The 6,859-nt window shown below is 42.7% G+C and overlaps 1 protein-coding gene across 2 annotated transcripts in view; it reads left to right on the forward strand.

Annotated features, from left to right (window-relative positions):
• The first annotated feature begins 2,142 nt into the window (after positions 1–2,142).
• CD226 (CD226 molecule) overlaps positions 2,143–6,859 on the forward strand; it is a 96,467-nt gene continuing 91,750 nt past the window's right edge. For both annotated transcript variants that reach the window (XM_011968349.1, XM_011968348.1), the window contains exon 1: positions 2,143–2,556. The gene's annotated coding sequence lies outside the window, so the exon portion shown is untranslated. The remainder of the gene's footprint in view (positions 2,557–6,859) is intronic.

A 6,859-nucleotide genomic window follows, 5' to 3' on the forward strand; every position in this document is an offset into this window, starting at 1 on the left:
CCTCTTTACGCCCATTTGTTCTGCTGGTTAGAACATTTAGGACATCTGTTCTCTGGAGGGATAGGGCAATTTCATTTGTCTCAGGTTATTTTTATTGTTTGTTTTGTAATTTATTATCGATCATGTGATGTTTCAACATTTCCCCTATTTGCTGAGTAAAATTTTGTAGTTCCATGTTGGGGGGACAACATTGCATCCTTGGGGCCAAGATCTTGGGATGCCTGTGTTTCTCTGGAAATGATTCAAAGCTAAGTCTTGGGTTCTTTGTATTTATTACAAGATTTCGAGAGCCTCCAAGAAGAAGCTAAATAAACCAGAGAGGATAGACCTCTACAGAAAAACAACAAAATATATCTCCATTGTGCCTGCCTTAAAAATAGCAATAGCTAGATAATAAAAAATTTAAAAAAAACCAAAATAGCAGTAGCTTATATGGGATGTGGGTGATAAGAAGGAGAAGGATGTGTGTGTGTGTGTGTGTGTGTGTGTGTGTGTATTTGCCTGTGAACACTGAATTAGGGAGTGACCATGAAAAAGTAATTTGGGAAAACCCCCCAGCCTCTAGCGATCTGGATTTTATGAGTCAGGGAGTAAGCAAAAGATTAAAAGATACTTTCAAGCCAGGTCCCTGTAGGTATAAGCAGTCATGATAGATAGGATTTGCATTCACCCTATTGTGAACCACGTGGGTAGACGGGGACTGTTTCAGACGATGCGTGAGGTTCACTTCAGGGCCCATTGAATAATTTTGAAGAAGAGTTTTGACTCAAAAGAAAACTTGTCTTTGGGTCTGTCCTGCAAATATCAGTGGGTGTTTTGGGTCAAGGCTGTTTTTGTCTTTTTCCTTGAGAAAATCGAAAGTTGAGGCAAAAAAAAAAAAAAAAAAAAACCCAGCCCTAACGATGGCAGATGGAAACAAGATGGAATTGGGAATGTGACCACACTATGGAAACTGTATAGATGGAAGTGATTACATGGCTTCGTCCTCATTCTACGAGTGCTGATTGAGCACCTGGTGTGGGCAAGGGCCCTGTGCAAGGATCTGATAGAGCAGGGATGAGATTTTACCTGGGCCTGGAAGTGCCTATAAGGCTCTAGTAAAAAATGCAGAGGGTGAATAGGCATCACAATAGGATGTGGTAAATGTTTCAGTGAGAATGTATTTGGGGTTCTCGGGAAACTCACTGGACAGATGCAGGCCCCAGGGAGAGTGTCTTATAAGATACATTTGAGCTGAGACCTGCTGGATGGGAGAGGGATAAGAGAAGGTGAGGAAACTCCATGTGAGAACACCCTGCCCCATCAGAGCTTTGTCCTCAAATTACCCAATGTAAGGTGGATGAGCAATAAAGACTAGGAGTGAGCAGAAGAATTGTAAGACATAACACCGGGAAAATGGCAGCGATCAATGACACAGGCCTTGCAAGTCGGTAAGACATTTGGATATTCTCTTGAGGACAGTGAGGCACTGAAGGGAGTGACGAGGGTCAGGCAGGTGTTTGAGAAGGCTACCTCTGGCTACCTTTGGCCCACGACAAGGCTCAGTAAACACTTGTGTCATGAGAGGCAGTATTGCACTTTCTTCTCCCTTGCTTTCGGACATGCAGTGGTCCAGCAGGAGAGACCAGTCCTGCGCCTGTGAGGCGTAATTAAATGTGCAGGGTAGGGCAGCCCCATGAGTGCCTTCTCACCTGTCAAATATGGTCCTTCCTTCCTAGTCTTTCTGTGAATTTTACACACTAAAGCCTCAGCCACAATCCTTCATGGTGGTTTAACCAGGAGGGAACCTCCAAAACCTAATAAATCAAAGGAATCAATAAAACTAACTTTGCCATGGCCTGGTGCAGCTAAAAAAGCTAGTGTTCCTAAGAGACAAAAGCTGCTAAACATGCAGGATTCGTTCTCAGGAAACACCGACTTGTGTACTTTTGTGTCGGAGAATGGGAGGCAAAGAAAAAAAAAAGACAGTATCTAGAAAGTAAGACCGAAACATACTTAGATATGGGCAGAGATAAGAAAGCTTCTTGACTTAAAGAGACAGCTGAATCTAACGTGCTTTGATTGGCAGAAAAAGAAAACGGGGAAGAAAAGGCAAAGAAACAAACTCTGATTTCGGCGGGGAGTGTAGTTTCTATTTAGAGTTAGAACAAAGGAGAAGTGCGTCCTTTCAAATTGTAGATTCTTTGGGGAAAAGAGGGACAGAACTTTATCTGAGTTTGAAATGAGTCTGGGTAGCTGCAATGGTAAAGTTGCTTCCAGAAACAGGTAAACCTGACTTCAAAAAACCCCGCTTCATGAAATATAAGTGCTTCACTTCAGTTGCTATCTGAAGAAGCGCTGGTAGAGAGAAGAGCTCGGGGGCACAGGCAGAGTCAGCTCCCTGCAGCTCCTGCAGTGCTAATTAAGGGAGGGAGCAACCGGGAGCTTGCAGTGACCAAGAGGGGGTTGAGGCTAAGAGGCCGCGATAAACAGGATGATAAACAGGATACGATAAAAGCCCGTAACCAAGACACAGATGGGAAGAAGCATTAGAGCGAGCAGCACTCACATCTCAAGGTTAGTAACCTTCTCAGAAAAAAGATTGGATGGTTCCGAGCTCAACTTTTTAAATCAATTGTGTGCGAAGGGCTGGGGGCTGCCAGTGAAACACGGCAGGTTGATGCAGTAGGAAAAGAGAGCTGCGAGAAAAAGCTGGAGTAAGTTAAGTGCTCGGTGTTCTGTAAACTGTTAGTTTAATGAGGGGTGCAGTTTGTAGTAAAAGGGTGCCATTTAAGTACTTTTTGTCAGTCTGTCTCTAGAATTGTGTTTATAATAGATCTGATAGTAAAGTTCTCGAGAATAAGAAAACTGAGCTAATTTTACCAGCATCTGGTCTATCAAGCTAAATCTTCCTTCTCTCCAGCAAGACTGAAAAAGGATGAACTTAAATAATAAATGTCCACGATCCAAAGATTTATTATCCTACTCAAGGGTTGGGAAGCTTTTTTTGTAAAGGGCCAGGTAGTTAATATTTACAGCTTTGTAGGCCACGTGGTGTCTGTCAGTTGTGACCTAACACCTCTTGGTTCCAGCATCGTAGCACAAAACCAGTGGTAGATGGTATGTAACCAAATGAGCATGACTGTCTCCAACCAAACTGTTTATGGAAATCAGACAGTGGGCTGCATGCAGCCCGCAGGCCGTAGTTTCAGAGCCCTGTCCTGGAGGATCCCTGCTGAACCCCAGCAGGAGCCGGCGTTGACTGGAAGTGGGGTTCTACTGGTCACTCAGCAGTAGCCTCACTCCTGGGGACACGTGTATGACTTGCCAAGGTTCTAAGGGTATCGTGGTCTAGAGGAGACCATGCGGCCCACATTGGAAAGATTCTCTTAATGAGATGATTTGAGGAAGGGAGCAGAAACCCAGGCTATTGTGTTCCTGTGGAAACCTTACTGGAAGGATGAGCCTCTTAACAGCTGGGGCATCCCAGCAGAAGGCAGGCAGACAAACCCTCACATCTGAGAAACAGCAGAGGGAGCAAAGGACCTCACACTGTTATCTTCCCAGCCCCAGTCACTTGTTCTGAGTTGAGCTAGGTTTTCTGTTAGCAGTCCTCTGCTGTCCAGCATGTGAATTGTTTTCCAAGCAAGTGTCGAAAGATATCAGAGCAGATTCTCCATCACACACATCAGGTGTTTTTGCATCAACTGGGGAAGGTGGGGTCATTGAGTCGACACCAGGAGACTCCACCCAATGCCCAGAAACCGTAGAGACATCTGGGGAAGCAGGACATATTGTAAGTAGCAGAAATAACGAAACTGAGGTGACAGGGAAGGTATTGCCTGCGTGGACAGCCTACGGGAAGAAGAACAGTGTGGCTGAAGAGTGTTCCCTGTCCCCACCCCGCCAGGCCACCTAGGAGTCTGCATTCAGAGGCAAGCTTGTGAGATGAATTCATGCTCTTGTGGTTAGCTGAGACATTTTTAATAGTAGAGAAATCCAGTAATATTTTGATTAATGACTTCCTTGAGGACAAAGCTCTTTTATACAGACAGCTCTATTAGAAAAAAAAACCTCAAGCCAAAATCCCTTCATAAATCATGCAAAAAATGGCTGCCGACGTAACAGAAATAGCTCAGGCACCGTCTCTATTTGTCTTTGGTTAGATGTTGATAAATAGGGCTCATCTCTAGCAAAGTCGTAACAGCTGAACTTTGTCTTCAGCTGCAAGTCTTTCAGCCCCTTTCATTAGAATCCGTGACCTCTACGGCCCTCGATTCCAGGGTGCAAATACACTTAAGTTTTCTTCATCTCTTCACTAGTTGGCTCTGGATGCCTTGGGAATAAGGAGTTCCTACAAGTTATTACCAGTTAGCACCCTTTTCCAATCCTCCTCCCACGCACCTCATTTCTTCATCCTGAGTGAGGAAGTTCGCTTTGGGCCTGATCGTAGAAGCCACCGAGAGTGGATGATGCTGTGTTTCATCTCGTTTCTCTTAGGATTCGAGGCAGTACAGTGTTGCAGATGCCTGGCTTGGCCCTCGGCCCTTGTACCTCTCTACCTGCCCCTCTACCCCACTTTACCCAGCCCTGACCCCTCCCTCAGAAAATATATATGTTTTGGCATTTGTTTAATAAACACGTAATGATTTTTTAAAATATATCATTTATCTGGCAACCTCGACTATCATGATCCTTTGCATTATTTATTTCCAGCTGTTATCACAAAGTTGTGACACAGAGTGTGTCCGTGGACTCTGTGCTTAGACTGTACTATGATAATGTACTGTGTTCTTAGAATGTACTTGGCATCTTTGGACCAGGGTGATTGGGGGATCAACTGAAATAGATCAATACGCGGCCAACAGCAAGATGGGGTGGCATCATTCATTGGTAAGACCTGGGGTGAATGTGAACTCTTGCTATTCACTAGCAATAATTTTTAAAAATTGAGGTGAAATTCACATGACATTGTTCTCCTAAGATTTATTCAACATAAGATTAAACTTCTTTTTTTTTTTTTTTGAAACGGAGTCTTGCTCTGTTGACCAGGCTGGAGTGCAGTGGCACGATCTTGGCTCACTGCAACCTATGCCTCCTGGGTTCAAGCGATTCTCCTGTCTCAGCCTCCCAAGTAGCTGGGATTACAGTTGCGCACCACCACGCACAGCTAATTTTTGTACTTTTGGTAGAGATGTGGTTTCACCATGTTGGCCAGGCTGATCTTGAACTCCTGACCTAAAGTGATTCACCTGCCTTGGCCTCCCAAAGTACTGGGATTACAGGTGTGAGCCACCGCACCCAGCCAAGATTAAACATTTTGAAGTGTACAGTTCGGTGGCATTTAGTACATCTACAATGTTCTACGACTACCACTTTTATCAGATTCCAAAACATTTTCATCATTTTCAAAGAAAACCCCATACCTTAAACAGTCCCTCCTATTCCCTCCTTCCAACAGTCCCTGGCAGTCACCAATCTGCTTTCCATCTCCATGGATTTAACTATCTGGATATTTCGTATAAATGGATTCTTACAAAATGTGGCCTTTTGTTTCTGCATTGTTTGACTTAGCATAGTGTTGCCAAGGCTTATTCATGTTGTGGCATGCATCAGCCCTTCATTCCTTTTTATGGCTGAATAATATTCCACTGTAGGGATTTGATCACAATTTGTTCATTCATTCGCCCATTGACAGACGTTTGGGTTGTTACCACCTTCTGGCTTTTGTGAATAACGCTGCTATAAACATTGGTCTACAAGTATTGGTTTGAGTATATTCTTTTGAGTATATACCTAGGAGTAAAACTGCTGCGTCATATAGTAATCTTGTTGAACTTTTTGAAGAATCTCTAAACTGTTTTTCACAGCAACTGCATTATTTTACATTTCTTTACAACTCTTGTGCAGCAGTACACAAGGGTTCCAATTTCTCCACATTTTCCCTAACATATTTATTTTTCTCTTTTTGATTATAGCCATTCTAGTAGATATAAAGTGAGTTCTCATTGTGGTTTGTATTTGTGTTTCCTTCCTGACTGATAATGTTGAGCATCTTTTGGAGAAAATGTGTATTCAAGTACTTTGCCCATTTGAAAATTGGGTTGTTTCTTTTATGTTAAAGTGTGAGAGTTCCTTATATGTTATGGATATCAGACCATCATCAGATAGATTATTTCCAAATAGGTGCTTGCATTCTGTAGGCTGACTTTTCACTTTCTTGAAAATGTCCTTTGATGCGCAAAAGTTTTTAATTTTGGTAAGTCCAATTTATTTTTTGTCTTTTGTTGCCCATAGGTTTGGTGTCATATCTAGGAATCCATTGCCAACTTCCAGGTCTTGAAAATTTACCGCTGTGCTTTATTCTAAGATTTCTACAGTCTAAGGTCTTATATTTAGGTCAACCCATTTTAAGTTAGTTTTTGTGTTTCATGGGAGGTGGGGATCCAATTTCGTGCTTTGGCATATGGCTATCCAGTTGCCCCAGGATCATTTATTGAAGAAGCTGTTCTTTCCCCATTCAGTGGGGGTTGGCACCTTGTTGAATATCAATTGTTCACAGATGTGTGGGCTTATTATTATTTTTATTTGTATAAATTCAAGGGGTACAAGGGCAGTTTTGTACAAGGGCAGTTTTATGTAGTGGTGAAGTCTGGACTTTTAATATAACCATCACGTGAATAATATATATTGTACGCATTAAGTAATTTCTATCCCTCACCTCTTCCTACTCTCCCATTCTTCCAAGTCTCTGATGTCCATTATTGCATACTATATGTCCATGGGTACACATTATTTTGCTCCCATTTATGAGTGAGAACACGTGGTATTTGAGTTTCTGTGTCTGAGCTGTTTTGTTTAATGTAATGGCTTCCCGATC

Source organism: Mandrillus leucophaeus, unplaced genomic scaffold (genome assembly GCF_000951045.1).
Source record: "Mandrillus leucophaeus isolate KB7577 unplaced genomic scaffold, Mleu.le_1.0 Scaffold84, whole genome shotgun sequence".
Taxonomy (NCBI): domain Eukaryota; kingdom Metazoa; phylum Chordata; class Mammalia; order Primates; family Cercopithecidae; genus Mandrillus; species Mandrillus leucophaeus.